Source organism: Ambystoma mexicanum, chromosome 4q (genome assembly GCF_040938575.1).
Source record: "Ambystoma mexicanum isolate Mex_15411 chromosome 4q, UKY_AmexF1_1, whole genome shotgun sequence".
In the NCBI taxonomy this organism is placed as follows: domain Eukaryota; kingdom Metazoa; phylum Chordata; class Amphibia; order Caudata; family Ambystomatidae; genus Ambystoma; species Ambystoma mexicanum.
This window is the reverse complement of record NC_090928.1, coordinates 1,214,909,324-1,214,928,018: the sequence shown is the minus strand read 5'-3', so window position 1 is coordinate 1,214,928,018 and position 18,695 is coordinate 1,214,909,324. Positions and strand designations below refer to the sequence as shown.

The 18,695-nt window shown below is 45.4% G+C and overlaps 1 long non-coding RNA gene across 1 annotated transcript in view; it reads right to left on the bottom strand.

Moving 5' to 3' along the window:
- Window positions 1-474: 474 nt before the first annotated feature.
- LOC138467167 (uncharacterized) overlaps window positions 475-18,695 on the bottom strand; it is a 76,104-nt gene continuing 57,883 nt past the window's right edge. Inside the window, exons 4-5 of the long non-coding RNA XR_011268089.1 lie at window positions 5,264-5,370; window positions 475-1,194 (exon numbers count right to left, since the gene is read on the bottom strand). This is a non-coding gene — a long non-coding RNA (uncharacterized lncRNA). The remainder of the gene's footprint in view (window positions 1,195-5,263; window positions 5,371-18,695) is intronic.

Sequence of the window (18,695 nt, the reverse complement as noted above, 5' to 3'; positions counted from 1 at the left end):
CTAGTGTCCTATTTGAACTAAACAAAGAAATAGGGCAACACGTTGGAGCAACGCGGGGGTCCTTTCCGTTCCCAACGGTTACTTTCAGGCTCTGTCGGGAAGCAGGGCGGAACGGTGGGGGCAGTAAGTGTGGTTGCAAAGAGAAAACCATTTTGAACACATTTGGAATGTGGAGAAGGCAGATTAAATCTAAATTGACATTTTTCAGATGTTTCCAGCATAACAAAGGTGTGCTGTCAAGTGTGCTGATAGTTTCTCTCATTGGAGGTTGAAGTGACTCAATAAAATACACGTGTACTTTCTTTTTATTTTTTTTTCTTGAAATCGCTGAAGGCGTTTAACGTTGCTTCATGGCAGGAACAAGCTCAGAGATGGCAAACTGCAATAAAATGGTACATAAATCAGTTTTAAGAACGGTGCTGTAAATTACATGAACGTTCATTGCTCATTGCATAACCAGAACTACTAGGGCCTTGGGGAAAGAAAAAAAAACAGAAGTTGCAAGCAGGCTCCATGGATACTTTATTTAATTGTTTTTTATAACGCACCAGTGCGTACCAGGGATCCGAACCTCTGTTGCCCTACGTGGTCTTGTTTCTGAGACCAGCGCGTTGCCCCTGTGCTATCCTTCGAAGGCGGAAGCGTTGCCTACTGGGTCCTTTATTTGTTTAGCTCTGGTTAACATAACTGTAGCACAGGAGTTTCCCATAACACAGAACCTTTTAGACGAGTGGAGAACACATTAATTATCTGCAAGACCTGAAAACTAAACAGGTTAATTTACAATACATGTTGCATCCTCAGACAAAGGTTTATATTCAAAATAAGGTTGTTTTCAGTGGAGTAACTTTACTGAAAATGGTGGGGTGGGGGGAAATGACTTCTAAATGAAAGAGGGCTGCTGCCTAATGAGTGGGACAAAATGCTGTGCCACAAAAGTTGGGGGGTGGGACAACACCCTTGCCCCCCCACTCCTTAAAATTACACCCATGGTTGTTTCAGCAAAACTTGTTAGAACCATATTGATTCATGCAATATTTCCAGAGTGCATGTTGACAATAGCAATGAGTTTAAATGGATATCTTGCAGTCATACTGAGGCGCAAGAGGGTGTTGACATGTTTCGGCCGAAGGAAGAGTTTGGTTTTGCGCCTTCTTCAGGATGAACAGTAGAGTGCTAGACTGAAATAGTCTACTGGGGAAAATATAAGAACAATCATTGTTAGGAGACAGAATGGAAACAGGTCCTCAGGATCCACACATAATGCACACAATTGTTTGCAAGACCAGAGCATTAACATAAAGCATTGTGGGGAATATTGGCACTGGATTACACCAGATGAAAAGCTTCAAACCCTTTCGCTCCTACTGCAACCACATAATCAATATCCTTTCCAGGCAACATTATCACATACAATTCCAGCTATCTGATTGGCTGAGAGCCCTTATCCCCAAGTGTAGCAATCACCCCTGCGTAGGGGCCTTACAAGACTGGTAATGGCCCATCAGCCAGAGCTTCGCAAGGCTCTCATGAGGTTTCAGGGGCCATTACCGTCCTGTACGACCCTCTAAGGAGGATGATTGCTATTTGCACCCAGGGATCGTCTGGGTTGCAAATAGATTTTTGGTTTTTAGTTAGCTCTACGCACATTGTGTGAGCCCAATCTCCAGTGAAAGAAAAGCAATATGTCCACTGCCATAGTAAATAGAAAAATAACATAGTCCCTTTTCTATGTCTTTGGCAGCCCATGACGGATCGGCGGTGCTGAGAGTGCAAGAAGGTAAGTGGGGTTGGAGCTGGGGTGGTGGAGAGTGAGGGGGATAGGGGGTTGACTTGGGGGCAGAGGGTTGGCAGGGCAGGGGGCCTTTCTGAAAGGCCTTGGGGAAATAAATTGCGTGCATCCATGGAAGGTCCTTGGGTAGCAGGAGAAATTCGAGCAGTACACTGTGTGTTCTTGCCCGTGTTTCTAGCCACCTGACTGGCTGAGCGTCTTGTCCTAGGTGCGAATGTGACATCTAGACATGGCAGGTAGAGATCAGGTATGAAGTCTGTCTTCAATGACTACAGGCAGGTAGCACAATCTGTGGAATTGCTGCTGGTTGAAAAGGCCCACGAGACTTTCGATGTGGAATGGCATGGCATCGGTGCTCGGTGTGAAGGCTCCACACGGTGCAAAATTGGTAAGAAGAGCATGGAGGTGGAGATACAGATATCAACCCTCGAACTGCTAAGCAGAAGTGAAGACCAACAGAGCCGAGGAGAAGGCATGTTGGAGAGATTCTGACTGCAGGCAGGAATCCATGGAGTGACAAAAGTCCCTGCTGTCAAAGGGAATCCCCAGGTGTGGACCCAAACAACAAATGGTGGTCGCAGACACTAGGCAATATCCTGTCCCGTGAACAGAGGGGCCCACGAAACTAGAGGGGGCAATGGAGAGAAGGCCTGGGACCCGAGAAAATCAAATAGGACTAAAACCCAAAGGTATGATAGACTGACAAAGCAAAATGCATCTTTAGAGCATGTTAATTAAACCGCAGTGAAGAGGCCCGCTGACCACTGTAACTCAAAGTGCAAGTGTCTAGAGTGCATTGAGAAAGCCACATTGCAATGACCCGCTGCATGCTGGAACCTGGTGTGTGAGCTCAAAGGGAAAATTAAGAAAGACACATTGTCAAGCCCCGCTGCTTGCTTGAACTTTGTGTGTGAGTTCCTAGGGCACATTTAGATAGGGTCATTGCCAAGCCCCGCTGCTTGATCGAACTTGTTGTGTGAGTTCCTAGGGCACATTTGGAAAGAGTAATTGCCAAGACCAGCTGCATGCTGGAACTTGTTGTCTGAGTTCATAGGGCACATTTAGAAAGAGTAATTGCCAAGACCAGCTGCATGCTGGAACTTGGTGTCTGAGTTCATAGGGCACATTTAGAAAGGGTAATTGCCAAGACCTGCTGCATGCTGGAACTTGGTGTGTGAGGTCCCAGGGCACATTTCAAAACTGTAATGGCCAAGACCCGCTGCATGCTGGAACTTGGTGTGTGAGTTTCTAGGGCACATTTAGAAAGGGTAATTGCCAAGACATGCTGCATGCTGGAACTTGGTGTGTGAGTACTTAGGGTATATTTAGAAAGGGTAATTGACAAGACCCGCTGCATGCTGGAACTTGGTGTGTGAGTTTCTAGGGCACATTTCAAAACTGTAATGGCCAAGACCCGCTGCATGCTGGAACTTGGTGTGTGAGTTTCTAGGGCACATTTAGAAAGGGTAATTGCCAAGACATGCTGCATGCTGGAACTTGGTGTGTGAGTACTTAGGGTATATTTAGAAAGGGTAATTGACAAGACCCGCTGCATGCTGGAACTTGGTGTGTGAGGTCCTAGGGCACATTTCAAAACTGTAATGGCCAAGACCCGCTGCATGCTGGAACTTGGTGTGTGAGTTTCTAGGGCACATTTAGAAAGGGTAATTGCCAAGACATGCTGCATGCTGGAACTTGGCGTGTGAGTTCCTAGGGCACATTTAGAAAGTGTAATTGCCAAGACCTGCTGCATGCTGGAACTTGGCGTTTGAGTTCCTAGGGCACATTTAGAAAGTGTAATTGCCAAGACCCGCTGCCTGCTGGAACTTGGTGTGTGTGAGTTCCTAGGGCACATTTAGAAAGGGTATTTGCCAAGACCCGCTGCATGCTGGAACCTGGTGTGTGTGAGTTCCTAGGGCACATTTAGAAAGGGTATTTGCCAAGACCCGCTGCATGCTGGAACCTGGTGTGTGTGAGTTCCTTGGACACATTTAGAAAGGGTAATTGCCAAGACCTGCTGCATGCTGGAACTTGGCGTGTGAGTTCCTAGGGCACATTTAGAAAGTGTAATTGCCAAGACCGCTGCCTGCTGGAACTTGGTGTGTGTGAGTTCCTAGGGCACATTTAGAAAGTGTAATTGCCAAGACCCGCTGCATGCTGGAACCTGGTGTGTGTGAGTTCCTTGGACACATTTAGAAAGTGTAATTGCCAAGACCCGCTGTATGCTGGAACCTGGTGTGTGTGAGGTCCTTGGACACATTTAGAAAGTGTAATTGCCAAGACCCGCTGTATGCTGGAACTTGGTGTGTTTGAGTTCCTAGGGCACATTTAGAAAGTGTAATTGCCAAGACCGCTGCCTGCTGGAACTTGGTGTGTGTGAGTTCCTAGGGCACATTTAGAAAGTATAATTGCCAAGACCCGCTGCCTGCTGGAACTTGGTGTCTGAGTTCATAGGGCACATTTAGAAAGGGTAATTGCCAAGACCCGCTGCATGCTGGAACTTGGTGTGTGTGAGTTCCTTGGACACATTTAGAAAGGGTAATTGCCAAGACCCGCTGCATGCTGGAACTTGGCCTGTGAGTTCCTAGGGCACATTTAGAAAGAGTAATTGCCAAGACCCGCTGCATGCTGAAACTTGGCGTATGTGAGTTCCTAAGGCACATTTAGAAAGTGTAATTGTCAAGACCGCTGCCTGCTGGAACTTGGCGTGTGTGAGTTCCTAGGGCACATTTAGAAAGGGTATTTTCCAAGACCCGCTGCATGCTGGAACCTGGCGCGTGTGAGTTCCTAGGGCACATTTAGAAAGGGTATTTGCCAAGACCCGCTGCATGCTGGAACCTGGCGTGTGTGAGTTCCTAGGGCACATTTAGAAAGGGTATTTGCCAAGACCCGCTGCATGCTGGAACCTGGCGTGTGTGAGTTCCTAGGGCACATTTAGAAAGGGTATTTGCCAAGACCCGCTGCATGCTGGAACCTGGCGTGTGTGAGTTCCTAGGGCACATTTAGAAAGGGTATTTGCCAAGACCCGCTGCATGCTGGAACCTGGTGTGTGTGCTTTACAGCTGTAAAGGTCCAAGGAAGATGAGCTTGGCTTCACCTGAGTGATGTAAAGGCCTATAAAGGTGAGACCCATGCTCCCACCATTGCCGATCCAGTAGCAAGACAAGAAGAAGAATGTCAGCGTGTGCAGACTCGATCGATGACTACGAAGGACATAAGGCAAACAGCAGTTAATACAGATTTTGTATTGTACTGGAATTCAGTGGACACTCTTTATAGATATTTTAGCAGAGAGTGCAAAGACGTGCAGCGAATTACAGTAGTTTGAAAATTAACTTTTAGAAATACACGTTGAAGCATCAGAGTTATGCCTAAACGTCAGTTCTTGATTAGAAATTGGAAACGAGATCAGTATCCAGATTCATTTTGTGGAGAATACCTGTTCTAAGCCGGTAAGCATATGGTACTTACCAATAGTGACGTTCATCGGCTTGTGCTTGCTGTTTTTGTATTTATACTTCAAGCTTACCATGCTCTTGTGAGAAGAAACGTTGATATTCGCACTTTCTTACAGGATCCTAAAAATGGGACAGTGATAAGAAGGCTCCTTATTGCTATCATCGAGCAGATTTTACAGTAACAAGTATATAGAAATTTGAAGATTGTATTAAAAATGATTAAAGTGGAAAGTGGCACGGTTCTAAGCAAAGAACAAGTGCAACGAGTAGTAGGATGGCACGAGAGATGGATGCCTATGTTCGTATGCATAATATACGCTTGCATGATTTTTCTCTTTGTCTTTCTGTTCCCCATTTTTAACAGACTTTATCATATTAGCAGTTCAATTGTGAAAGAGGTCCCTATGGTTCTCCCTACTAAGAAAACTACTTTTGATTCACTCCATGATTATTTCAGAACTTTTGGGAGACACAAGAGAGATGTAGAGGAAGATAGTGAGGGGATCAATACCTATCTAGATAACGCAACACACTTTGGGAATGACATGTGGTACCAACGTGGGGGAAAAGACATCTAAGGATAGTTGCTATGTCTGCTCTCTCATACTCTATGCCATGAATACAGTGCAAACTTTCATTGCCAGAGAAGTCCCAGAACACAATGCAAGGTGCCTCAGTCATCTTGCAGCATGTATAACTAGTGGACAATTTCAGGGAAGTTGTGCCACTTTACGATGGCAATCGAAATGGTAGTTTCCATCCCAGGATGACTATATCAAGACTACAGAGATGGAAAAAGAACCTGGATGGAAGAGCAAGATGCTTGTGCATCCTATTATGTTATGTTATGTTATGTTATGTTATGTTATGTTATGTTATGTTATTTGGCATTTATATAGCACTCTATATATCATTGGTATGACCTCAAAGTGCTGGTAGGTTGAACGCCCTCAGGAACCTTAGTTCTGGTCAGTAGAGAAAGGTAGAGATGTAGGTAGGTGCGTGGGTGCACCAGATATGTGTGCAGCGGATGAAAAGCCGGATAGGAGCTGCATCCTAGCGTTAGGTGCGGTGCTGAAGATATCAGTTGGATGGTGCAGTCTGGAGAGTGGACACCCAGACTGGGCTCTGGCTGCGTTAGGCCTGAAGGACGCATATGTGAGCAATAAGGCCTATCATTCACAATTCTGGGTAAGTGTGGCACGTGCTATCATTCACAATGTCCATCTAAGTGTGGCACTTGCTATTATTCACAATTTCATCTAAGTGTGGCACAAGCTAGCATTCACAATTCCATCTAAGTGTGGTACATGCTAACATTCACAATTCAATCTAAGTGTGGGACATGCTAGCATTCACATTTCTATATAGATGTGACGCAGGCTAATGTGCACAATTCCATCTAAGTGTGGCACATGCTACCATTCACAATTCCATCTAAGTGTGGTACATGCTATCATTCACAATTCCATCTAAGTGTGGCACTTGCTATTATTCACAATTTCATCTGAGTGTGGCACATGCTAGCATTCACAATTCCATCTAAGTGTGGTACATGCTAACATTCACAATTCTATCTAAGTGTGGGACATGCTAGCATTCATATTTCTATCTAGATGCGACACAGGCTAATGTTCACAATTCCATCTAAGTGTGGCATATGCTACCATTCACAATTCCATCTAAGTGTGGTACATGCTATCATTCACAATTCCATCTAAGTGTGGCACATGCTATCATTCACTATTTTATCTAATTGTGGCACATGCTAACATTCACAATCCTATCTAGGTGCAGTGCAGGCTAATGTTCACGAGTATAACTGTGGCACTTGCTAACCTTCATAATTCCATCTATATGTGGCACATGCTAAACTTCACAATCTTATCTAGATGCGACACAGCCTAGTGTATAAAATTCTATATAGGTGTGGCAATAACATTCATGAACCTATCTAGATGCGACGTAGGCCAACATTCACAGTTCCCTCTGGGTATGGCACTTGTTGACATTTACAAGTATGTTAGTATGCAATGCAAGGCAACATTTACAAATCTGTCCTGAATAGATTCAGGCTGGTGTTCACAAATCTTTCTAAGTATGCACGGCGAAGATCTATGGGCTGCCAGGCAGAGGGCTGCCCTGGGATGTCCCTTATGAGGGTGTAATGCACCAATCACATTGTGTCGGAGGCGGGATCAAGGGCACCAGGAAGCGGAAAGGGGAGAAGGGGGGGTCGTGCACATCCTGCAGCAGGACAGGATGATGTGGTCATTGAAGAGATGAAGAAAATTAACTGCTCTGATGTGACAGAAATAGCTGGATCACCCTGATCTTGGGAGAAGACTCAATCCTTAGTCTATGGACGAGTGAAGTCCAAAAAGGGATGGGAAGAAGGAATGATGTCCTGTGCAGCTCATCGACTAAAGCCATAATATGTACAAGAGGTACAAAGGGTGAACAATGGGTGTTTGAAGTCATGGGCTTAGCATGCTAAACTACTGACATGGGTAGAAAATGAGTCAGGTCCAATGGTTGTAATCCCATTGGCTAATGCAACGTTGTTGTTTCTGAAGACACGGAAAGAATCATGTAGTAATGCAGAACTACAGTTGACGTTTCTAGGATGGCAGAGGGACAGCTGTCCTTACGGATCGATATTAGGCTTGTGGGTTTAGGGCCTACATGAAGTTGCCCAAGGAGTGGGCTGGAGTATGTTCCTTGGTTCTCCTCTAAGTTCCTGCATTAGTGATTCATCAGAGTGACCTGAACATTAGAGAAAAAGAGGATTGTTTGAACTTCTCAATTGGACCAGAAGAGGGAATTACTTCTCAGCTAAATCAATAACAGCATATGACTCCATTCCTAATGCACACAGTTTGTTCAGCAAGACTGCCTCAATATTTACGACTATATTCATGCCTGGGATCCAGATGATGGCCACCACCAAGTGGCTGCAGATTACAAGATGGGAGCTTCTGCAGACAATCAATACCACCATAAAGGGAATCAACACTATCAAGGAAGAGCTGAGGGCCATACGACTAATGACCCTGCAGAACAGATATATGTCCTTAATATGATCACAGTGATGGAAGGAGGAGTTCGGCCAAAATTGGGCCTTCATGTTGCACGTTCACAATTTCTCATGATGACGAGAATCGGACCTTGACAGAGCCCAAAACGTTGTTAACAAACCTGCATAACAAGATAGAAGACCCAACGGAGGACATTGAAGATGATAGTTGGTTTGCCTCCATATTCACATGGATTACGCAGTGGTTACAAACATATTCAAGATTCTTGGAACAATATTTGTGATGGTGATGTTTGGATTCTGTGTGATCAGGATAACGATTGCCCAATGCAAGAAGACAGCGAAGAAAGCGGTAGGGATGAAGATCATGATCAATGTCGAATCTGGGTTTGGATCCAAGGAATTGACAGATGAAGAAGCCAGAAAATACATAGAGGCCAGCATTGTAGCACCTAAAGTTCCTGTATCCAAAGAATCATAAGAAATATGTGGACTGGTGAGTCTATTGTAATCCGAATGGACAATGCAACTACATGACCAGGAGTGTAGATGATCATGTCAAATCAGCCAGCATCCTGAGGGGGTGATGAAGATCTGGACTCTGAAGATGCAGTTCTTCAAGAGAAAATATCTGGATGTGAAGACAATTGAGGAGGTGGTTGAGGACTTGACCAGAGAGGGGAATGTAGAGGAGCAGCTGCATGCTTCTGCAGGAAATCCCACCCTCCTACCTCCCATATGTTGGAGACCTCAGATTGTGCTATGTTTGACACCAGCAGTTGTGCCAATACCGCAGCAGATATTCAAATGAAGGTATCCACTGAGAAAACCCTATCGTATGTATCCCCAAAAAGACAATCTGAGGGTGGAACTCCCTGAAGGAATATGAAAAGGAGCAGAAAGAGAAGCACGTGTGATGCCCTGAGAATACTGGCTGAAGATGATGTATGGATTCTGCAGAAAAGGATGGCGAAGTTAAGAATCGAGTACATTTTCATATGCGAAACGAAGATTGCACGTGTGCCACATGCTGCAGAAAATCAACCGTTCAATAATTGTACAGACGCTGAAATATAAGTAGACCAAGTCAACATAGAAGTTGGCTATATGCAGTGAATGGACTATAGGCGATGACACCATTTTATAAGAACTGGATATCGGTATCATGAATTTAGTAAGCAGGACCCATGGAAAGGAAACACGAGAATCGTGTTGCAGCAAGAATAAGTTGAGATCGTGGAAGCGCATGACGAGGCTGTCTGGCCTGTTATCAAACTAAAACAGCCCAGGTCGGTTATCTATTCTTGAAAGCAGCGAACGTTCAAAGGATAAATCATCCCGTGTTAAGGTGCAAAGAAAGAACACTAAGGGTGTCAGGTTTTATTAATTTAAGACATATAAATGCTGCAAAATGAGCCAAGGATGCAAATAGAGTTGAACTTGGAATCCTACAACAACAATAGTGAGTGCCTGCACTCCCATATATTCCTAGAGACAAGGATACTTTGCAAGGCCAAGTTCAAAGACAATCTTAATGGCAGAAGGCATGGGTGATGAGAGATGTTGGGCTAATTGTGGGGGAGGTAAAGTCAAGTCCACTTCCTGGCACCTGAGTCTGAATTTACATGCTGCTAAGTGAACTGAAAGTACCAGATATGGCATGAGCATGCCAACCAATTGTAGAGGGCTGTATAACGAAGGGCCTTATAGTTTGAAGACCAATGATGAACTGTGTACTCAACAGTGAAGAGATGACATGTTTTAGAGGTAGGCATAAGCTGTCCAGCTGACAGTTCGGCAGCCAATCACAATCCTAGTCCCTATAGAAAGTATATTTATATGTCTTCCTTGGCCAATCCCTCCCCTTGATAGGTTTTCTATTATTTGCCACGTAGTATGACTTCCCCTTTGATTATTTTTTGCATATAAGGATGTTCTTATGAGAAAATTGTAGAGAGCTGAGCAAACGTCCGTTGATGTCCGTTGTAAACTCTCTGTTTTAGATAAATGTTAATAAAACAGACTCTTTGCAATCTTCCTGAGTTGGTTTGATTATTTGGAGTCAAAGTTATTCTGCAACCCCATTCATTCCATGCACGTTACTAACAGGCCATAAGCTCACAATGCCAAGGTGTGGTTGATTTGGTCTTGAGGGATGGACAAGTTTGTAGGGGATTTTAGTACCAACCTCATTTGAACTAGATGAGTCTCTAGTGGCGGATAACTTCCAAGATGGCAGCCATTGAAAGGGAAGTACATTTGTATTTTGTATTTTATCGAATTTATTTAGCGTTTTAATCCAAAACGCTTTACAAGGGGAACCAACAATATACAGCGCATTACATAACAATTGAATTAAACCAGAAAGCAATACAAAAACAATGTACATTATGGAAGGGAAGAAGAGAAGGGAGGGGACAAAAAGAGAGAAGAGATAGTGGGTACGATGAAAGGTGAGAGCAGAAGTAAGAGAGGAGGCAGAGGGAGTAAGGGAGAAGGAAGGAAGAGAAGAGGATTAGAAAAGTACAGGACATAAGGGAGGAGGGAGTAGAGAGAGAGGAGAGAGAGAGATGGAAGAGAAGTAGGAAAAGGAATAGGAGGTGTGGGTGAGAGAACTAATTGAAGTAAGAGAGGAAGCAAAGGGTTTTAAGGAGGTGAATGAAAGAGATACGATTTTACAGAGGTACGAAAGTAAGTGAATGGAGAAGTAGAGCAGATGAAGAGAGGAAGGTGGTTCGAGTGGTAAGGGGCAAAGAGTTGGAAAAAGCGGAAGCGAGAAGGGGCACAGGGTGGAGCTGGAGAGGAGAGTAGGTAGAGATTGGAAGAGCAGACAGATCAAGAAGGAGTGTAGAAAGTGAGGAGGGAGGAAAGATAGGGGGGGAAGACCATGGAGGGATTTGAATACGAGACAGAGGAAATTGAATTTGAGCTGGGAGTGCTGATAGTCTGGATCAAAGAGATATTCCACAAGTGATTTTGCAGGGGTTGTCTTAATGGAGTGCATGCATGCAGTCTACGTGCTGTCTTATACGAAATATAACACACAATAAACTGCGGATACCTCAGATCAGACGGCCACGAGTAGTTTAGGATTTTATAGATGATGGTGTTGATAACTACCGAGGTGTCCAGAATGAGGAGCATGCTTGGTGTATTTTGGACAGGATCAAGTTTGAGTGTGTCGTGTACAGATGTGAGAATCGATTATGTCTTTGGTCTGAACCCGTGTTGTGATTCATGCAGGATGCTGTTGATTTCAATGTGGTCCTTTGGTTGTCGGTAAATTCATTTCTCAAGGAATTTTGCTGTGAAGGTGTTGTTGGAGATGGGTCATCATGGTCAGCTGCGGGTTTCTTTACGAGTGGCTTGTTGTGAGCAGTTTGGAAGGCTTGTGCCTTGCAGGTGTTGGGAGGGCAGAGATCTAGTGGTGATGCTGCTGTCTTGCCGGTGATGATTGTGCTCTTCTCGTATTGAGAACTTGTGGAAATTCCCCAAGGTTTGTATTGGGACATTGTTCAGGGCTGTTTCTCCTTTGTGTTTGGGAGTAGCTCTAGAGTATTTCTGGTCGAGGTGGTCTTGGATATTTTTTTGATGTCATACAACATTTCTATAGAGCCCAGTGCCATCGTAGGGCCTCAAAGAACGGTGGGATGAAAGCCCTTGGAGGACCGAAGTCCTAGGTATGAGAATTGAAAGGAGGATTTTATAGAATGCGTGGGTGCATTTTTTATCAGCTTGATGGTAGGTAGGGGTGGCTATGTCCCTGCTATCGACCCATGGAGATCTGGCTAGTGGATGGCTGCTGTGATAGACTGTCAGGAGAGCAGGCGAGTCAACAAAGATTGTGTTACTGAAATGTACAGGGATAGAGTTGCAAAGTAGCTGTGATGCTAAGCGGTTTGGAATTCGTTCATGATTTCGGAAATTCCCTTCTGGTCGCACTGTGCAGATTATCTGTGGTGCGTGTAATGGGTTTTTTTAATTTGGGATATTAGGTTGCGCTTAAGTGCCACCTAGACCTCAAAACTATTGCGTTACAATACATCTAGATGGGAGACGACATGGGAAGAGGGACACACAGTCGTAGGAGTTGATTCACTGCCCTTGACCATACTAATTCCATTGACCATTGCCACCCCCTATCTGCCCCTTGCGCCCCAAAACACATCCCCCTGGGATCTCTTTGAGCTCAATCTATCAACCCGAAACACCAAACTAACCTTCCCGATTTACTTCTAATCAGTCTGCTGAGAATGATTGACTTAATTGTAGCAGTATAGGCATTAAACAGGCATTTGCCAAGCACTGCTATCACATGTCCAGGTAATCACGCCATTTGCCAGCTCTTGCGATCTTATGGCTAGCAAGCACCACAATATAAGTGCCTAGCAAATGCCTAAACGCACGCCCAAACTGTTGGCTTTGACAATGCTTGTTTTTCTTTGCAGTCTCTACCCTGTAGAAGCCAGAGCGGTCAGCAGTACAAACATGTGTCTGATTAAAGGTAGCTCTTTGAAGAACTGAAGTGGTTTGCGTTTATAATATGTATAAATATCTGATTTCTGAAATGCTGTAAAATCTTAGTGCAGGATTTTTCACAGCATTCACATGCTTCTGTCATATGGAATAACTGATAAACACATGAATGCATGTGATCATTATCTGAGTTGGGTGTTGTTACACGGCTAACTAGCACTTGAGTCATTGTGCATGTGCACGTTTGACTTGTCTGTGTGAAGTGCTCACTGCCAGCATAACTGCTCAGCCATCAACAGCCTGGGGAAGGTGCTTGCGGCAGGTCAGCATAGGCAGACCAGGGTTCCTGGGTAAAGTTGCCTCCACATCCGGTGCCTATATGGGCTGAAATGAGGTCTTTAGGTAATTGTGCCTGATCCGGGACCTGTGCGGCCCTGGCCCACATAAAGGTCTGATGTCGTATTGCATCTTTTGATTGCTGGCCACAGTTAATGCTGTTTTTTCACCTCAGCTTTTTCACAGTATGATTTTCCAAGGACTATATTTATTGAATGGATCTATGTGATTTCTTTGAAAATATTTCACCTAATGGAGATTTCACTGGATCCATTTCACTGAAAAACAAAATCTCCTTTTTACTTTTTCTACTTTTTTTTATTTATGCGGGGTAGATCCCCTGCAGCCCCCCTCTCCCCTCCCTACCATAACTTATACACTTACCTCACACCCCACCAATTATGTATTATACATATACCATTTCCACTACCATTTTTGGTGAAATAAATTCAGGGAAATCTCATTAGGTGAAATGGTATTCGAAGAAATCTACGGTAACGTATGTTTCTTAATGATATTTTCGAAAAGTTTGCAATCTCTTTTATTCAAATATTCTTACCAGTCATTGGGCCTCATTACGAGAACAGCGGTAGCCATGGAGCTAATAGCTCTATGGCTGCCACCGTTCCGGGCACCATTACCGGGTTCCTGCAATGGGGACTTACCGGGTTACTCCGAGATAGGAGGGACCGGTAGGTCCTCCATGCAGGAACCCTTCCCAATTCCCATTTGAGCCCCCATAGGGCTCAATGGGAATGGGGACGGAGTAAATAACGGGCAGATTACATCTTGCCCGTTATTGCCTCCCTCTTCCCCACGCGGGACACACAGTTGAAGGAGTTGATTCACTGCCCTTGAGCATACTAATTCCATTGACCATTGCCAACGTTTTACCAGGCGTGCGATCCGGGTCCCGCGATGGGAAGCTTGTAATCGGCGCTCCCGGAATGAAGGGGGCCGGTGCTGTACGGCCCCCTTCAAACCGGGAGTGCCAGGGTCGTAATGAGGCCCATTGACTTCCTTGTGCTCCTTAATACTTCTCCCTTGTTCCACAAAGTATTAGTTTGCCCACTCCATCTCCACCTGGACTACGAAGACACCAGCATTGAACTAGCGCTGCAACCTTCCACAGTGCCAAGAAGCAATTTAGTTTGGTAGTGGGAGCACCACAAATTATGATAAAAATAGGAACAAATATTCCAGCGACATTCCCTGTTGTTCAGCAGGGTTTGCTGGGAAAATGGCGGTGCCATAAACTCCCAAACTGAAGACTCCATCGAGAATGAATGCCAAGCATTGAGAGACACACACGCCCGCCCCCTAAGCTATGCCCCTGGTGATCAGAGAAATGGCTCCATCCAAGAGAGGCAATCTGGGGTTCCTAGCACAATGATGAGTGTGCTAGCATAGCGCACTGAAGCCCTGGGGACATGAGAGGTGCAGATCAATGTGCTGATGCTGCGGCAGGTGGTCTGGATGCCGACCACCATGTGCTTAAGGATGAATCACAGCCCAAGATAGAGACCACCCACCAAATGGACAGTAAACTATTGGATGTAGCTGAGATATGAGAAGAACCAAGGCGGGCTCTTTGTAGGTGCCTGGGTGCTCAACACTACCTAGTAGATTGCTTCCCCCTACACGTATATAAAGGGATGTCCGGAGTAGGCCGTTGTCTTGCAACATGGATGCAGCATTCTACGTAGGGCTCCATTATTCTTGGGAAACCCCTGCTGATTTGCAGACTGCCGAAAGAGTGGCACGGCAATGGTTCGGTCTATTTGATCGAAATAATTGACATTTTCCAAATTGACCTAATTATTTTGTTTGTTTGTTTGCTCGAAATGTGGGAGAAGACCCCCTTCCCCACCGTCCTCCCCCAATCTTAACCTATTCCCTTACTCCATCCCACATCTATATTTAATTAAAATGAACCAAAATTCCTAAAAAAAACAGAAGAAAAAAACATAAATTTGGAGAAGGTCAATTGGCCCGCGATCAAGTATGATAAAAACTTTGGCAGCACACCAGTTCCATTTCTCTTCAGACCATGACATATTAGGTAAGTTTAAGGCAACCTGAGGTTAATTGGTTACAACCCTTTTCTTCACAACGCAAGATCCACACATCGATTGACATGGACTTAGGTGTGTGGGTACGCCTTCTGAGATATACCACCTGTGCTTAAGTGTTAGGTAGTTGGTGAGTGTGCAAACTATACCAGGGAGTGTGTTCGACACTTGCGTGCCGCATATCGCTTGGGTCTACAGAGGATGAAGTCAATAAGAAAAAAGTTTTTGCTCGAGGGTTCTCCTTCTGTAGACTTATGCTCCTGTAAAGGTGGGAAGGAGTATCTAGACGGGGCCCAGCTGTGGCGCTGGAGGGGCAGTTAAGGCGGTGGCTGGATAGAGAGCGCTCCACGACATCACGGTGGCATCTAGAGGAAGAAGACATTGGGTAGACATTCTAGCTAACTATCGTCCAGTAGCCTACACTGCTTCCTCAGGGAAGATCGTAGTGAAAATGGCTACCAAGCAGCTGCTGAGCCTGGACACTGATTACCTGCTGCATGGCCGCCATTTAAGAATCTGGCCTTCCAGAGGTCCTGAATGAGCCCTGTTGTTTATGAGGGATGAACTCTTGCACTCACTGTATAATGCCACCCTAGCTGTCCTCGTCCTTGATCTGTCAATAGTGTTCAACACAGTGAACCACGCAACCCTCCTTTGTGTCCTAAGTGGCTCCTTTGGCATTCAGGGTCTCCCTTTTGAATGGATTGTTTCCTAAAACAGAAAACTACAAGTCAGGTGAGGCTGCTTGCACTTCAAGGCAAATCTCCTTAACTCTGGCGTACCCCAAGGTTCTGTCCACTCCCCTCGGCTCTTTAATGCTTACCACCAGCCACGTTCTATCCTTACGGCTCCATTTTCCACCTCCTTCCAAACATACACAGGCAATGCCCAGATTCATTTCAAGCTGGGAAAAGCTTCTCCTGACTCCGTGGCCATATCCTCTTGAATATGGAGCAGCAGTGACCGGACGACTGTTAATAGTTTATGCCTAAACACATCACACTTGGGGGTGATTCACCTTGGCTCAGCCATCCCTCCTGTCCTTTCACCCGCCAGCCACGGTGGCTACTACCCTAACTGCTGTGTCAGTAGCAATGGACCGGGGTATCACCAATGAGGGCCTGTTCTCCTTCACCCCCCAAATACAGGACGTCATCAGGCAATCCGGCCACCACCTCCATCTCTTGCCATTGCTGGGCATGTCTCATACAGTGGAGGTAACTAACATCATAGTGCTTTCCAGTGCAGTTGTAATAGCCTATACCTGGCCGCCCTAAAGTCCATGTTTACCAGTTGTGATTCATGGCAGCGAGGCTGATCCTGGCCTGGTGAACCAGAGGTCATACAACACTGTCCCTCAGATCACTTCCCTGTAGACCATGTGAATCATTCGTACAAACTATTGGAGGCGGGAGGGGGTTGCACCAGTCCACAGACACCAACAAACATGAAGTACTGCCCTGCTAAGGTACTAAGATCAGGAATCTGCATTTCCCTCACACTGGCCTGTATTAAGAATAAGGAAAACAGGTGCAGACTGCTGAATACTGTATGGAGCATCCTCCCCTCCCCCATAGCGGTCTCTGGAACCACTTATTGATTAGGTAAAAGCTGACACCTTTTCTGTTCAAGCAGTCCTTTGACTCATGATTCATTCAGCTGATGCTGTCCTGGTCCCAGGACAGGATGACTCTGCCAGGACTCCTTACAGTCCCCCCACCACCCGACCCCTCCCGGCGTGTGCTGGCATTGCATTGCAATGTGTTCTGACTTGCCTCACATGCATGGACCATGTTAAGGCACTTAGCTGCACTTATTGTAATGGTCTCTCACTTGGCATGTACTGCTCATCTTCACACCCCCTCCTCAACTGCACTTAGCTGGTGCCTTGTGAAACAGAAATAAATAAGTATATAGAAACGTGTGGTGAGTGGATGTTTTATGACTTAAGTATGTGTAGATAATATACTCATATGGCAAATGGGTGTCTTACTGACAGCAGAATGTTTTGAGTTCGAGAAATAGCCCTGCTAAGGAAAGACCCTATAGAGAAGCACTGGAGGTTGGCTCCTGTTCATTTATGCCAGATGAAAAGTGTCACAGTGTGGGTTAAATGTTTGATGATAAGAGGTTCTATGCTGGTGACACAGCTAGGTAACTCACTCTGTTTCCCACAACAGAGGTAAGATGGTGGACAACCCTATCAATGAACACTAAGGGCATCATCACGAGTTGGGCGGTAACGCTGGCGCTAATAGCGCTGGCATCATCAGCCCTACCGCCAGGATCACGGGTTGGCGGAACGGGAAATCCCCATTCCCCACTGAGCCCATTAGGGAATGCCCCATTCCCCTTTGTGCTCAACGGGGAAATTTTGCGCTCTTACCGCCGGCGGATTTCCCGCCGGCGGTAATAGCGCAAATTTTTGACGGATTTCCCCCAGCTAAAAGCTGGAGGGAGATCAGCCAAAGCTGTGATTTGGCGGACCATTAAATGCGGCGGTAATAGTGCTACCGCCGCATTTAAGGGTTACCGCCAAACTCGTGATGAGACCCTAAATTACTTAATGTTGCTTCCATAGTTAAGCTCCTTCACCTCATGTGTACCCAATGTGTCACCCTCCAGATGTTTAGGGCAACAAAACGCCTATGATATCCCATGGCCAGCTATGCTTGCTGGAGCTGATGGGAGTTGTAGACTTAAACATTCTGTGAGTCGGACTCTGGATATACATGCTCCAGCGTGAATCCGGGACAAGGCTTTTCCAGGTACAACTAAGTGTAGTAAACTCTCTGCTGATGCAAGGGTAGCAGCTAAGTGTAGTACACTCTAAGTATAGTACCCTCTCTCTGCAGATGGAAGGGTAGCAGCTAAGTGTAGTACAGTCTAAGAGTAGTACCCTAACTCTGCTGATGGAAGTGTAGCAGCTAAGTGTAGTACACTCTACTGATGGAAGGGTAGCAGCTAAGTATAGTACACTCTGCTGATGGAAGGGTAGCAGCTAAGTATAGTTTAGTTTAGTTTAGTTTATTATTTGTATTGCGCTCCAGACCCAAGGGTATTCAGGCGCAAGGCATAAGGATATTCAAAGCTTGGTTACAACATGTAAAATACAATTATGTGCAAGTGCCGCTTGGTTACATGTTGGCACAATGAAGTTACGATATATACAGGCGGGTACATTGATGGCATGCATAGTTTTACACAGTGGTTGGTGCATGCGGTGTAGAGAGAGGTGCCGGGCAAAGTCAGCAAGGTATATGCCTAGATGTCTGCATCTTTGAGCCAACTAGTGATGCTTTGACGGAACTTGTGATAGGATTGATTGATTCTTAGAGGGGAAGGTAGTGAGTTTCATAGGAGTGCTGCCTTGACCTGGAAGCTGCTGCCTCCTATTTTGACATGTTTGTATCTGGGGATCCAGAGGTAGTTGGTGTTGGCAAGTCTGGTGATTCCTGTGGTAGGCTTCAAAGTGAATCTGTCGGATAGGTAGCGGGGTTCTGCATTGTTCAAGCATTTGTGCG